The sequence below is a fragment of the Babylonia areolata genome, chromosome 35, assembly GCF_041734735.1.
Source record: "Babylonia areolata isolate BAREFJ2019XMU chromosome 35, ASM4173473v1, whole genome shotgun sequence".
Classification (NCBI taxonomy): domain Eukaryota; kingdom Metazoa; phylum Mollusca; class Gastropoda; order Neogastropoda; family Buccinidae; genus Babylonia; species Babylonia areolata.
The window spans coordinates 22798554-22800384 of record NC_134910.1 but is presented as its reverse complement, the minus strand read 5'-3'; positions in this window follow the sequence as shown (position 1 = coordinate 22800384).

Below are 1831 nucleotides of genomic sequence, written 5' to 3'. Positions count from 1 at the left end.
TGTGTGTGTGTGTGTGTGTGTGTGTGTGTGTGTGTGTGTGTGTGTGTGTGTGCTCGTATGTGTGTGTGTGTGTGTGTGTGTTGTATGTGTGTGTGTCAGTGTGTGTGTGTGTGTGTGTGTGTGTGTGTGTGTGTGTGTGTGTGTGTGTGTGCGTGCTCGTATGTGTGTGTGTGTGTGTGTGTGTGCGTGTGCGTGCGAGCGTGTGTGTGTGCGTGCGTGTATGTGCGTGTGTGTGTGTGTGTGTGTGTGTGTGTGTGGCCAGTTTTACTTTCTCAACAAAGTCTCTGGTATTCCCAAAAGATAACTAATCAACAACAACAACAACACAGCTCCATGTCTTTTACACTCCCTGTGCCTCTCCACAGCAGCACTGACTAGAAGACAAGAAGCCCACACAAACGAGAAGTTTCAGTTTCACTTTCTCAAGGAGGCGTCACTGCGTTCGGACAAATCCATACACGCTACACCACATCTGTTGAGCAGATGCCTGACCAGCAGCATAACCCAACGCGCTTAGTCAGGCCTTGAGTGCATGCTTACATATTTGTGTACCTATGAAAGTGGATTTCATTTTACGTAATTTCGCCAGAGGACAACACTCTCGTTGCCATGGGTTCTTTTTTAGTGCGCCAAGTGCGTGCTGCACACGGGACCTCGGTTTATCGTCTCATCCGAAAGACTAGACGCTCAGTTTGATTTTCCAGTCAAACTTAGGAGAAAGGGCGAGAGCGGGATTCGAACCCACACCCTCACGGACTCTCTGTATTGGCAGCTGAGCGTCTTAACCATTCTGCCACCTTCCTCCTCACACACACAAACGAACGAGCCTCCACCGCACCACGCACTTGTCACTGATGAGCTCCACCACCACGACGTCCTCTGTCCCTCCCACAACACAACACCTTGAGGAACTCCTCCCTGAACCTCCTGCCCGTCAGACAGTACAGGTAGAAGTTCACTGCACTGTTGGTGTGACTCAGCAAGGCTCTGAAAGTCTCTCTGAAAGCGTTTGATATCAACCCTGACTCCTGGGAGGAATCTGCAGTGGACCGTGACAAATGGCGCGCTGCTGTGCACAAAGGCGCCAAGTTGTGCGAGGCCAACAGGACTGCTGCAGCCGTTCAGAAGAGGCAGGCCAGAAAGTCACGGGCAAACAAGCTCCCTGACAATGATATGCCTGTCTTTGTCTGCCCCAACTGTCAGCGAACATTTCGTGCGCAGATTGGACTATTCAGCCATCTGCGCATTCACAGATAGATTCATGAGCATCCTCCCCCCCCCCACCCCACCACCACCCTCCCCCCATCCCCCAGCTGGATGACAACGATGGTCATCATCGATCTCTCAATGGACACACCACCACCTGGTGTGACTCAGCAAGGCTGCCACATCGTTGATGAACACCTTCTTGGCCCGTTCGTGGCCGGATATCCGATCGTGCATCAAAGAGAAATAGTCCACGATGTACGTGATGGAGGACGGCAGTGTCAGCACTAGAAAGGTGATGGACAATACATTGACAGTCAGAGTCACAGAGTTCGCCGCTTTCTCACGGGCCAGAACCTGATCACTGTCTCCTTGAGTCAAGTGCTTGCTGGCGGATTTTACAGACACGGTGAGTTTCCATACCAGCACGCATGGCATTACCTCTGAGTCGGGTGTAAACTGTTCAGAGATGAATCATTAAGGGGTACCACGTCGTCCTCTGTCCCTCCCACAACACAACACCTTGAGGAACTGAGTCGGGTGTACACTGTTCAGAGATGAATCATTATGGGGTACCACGCCGTCTTCTGTCCCTCCCACAACACAACACCTTGAGGGACTGAGT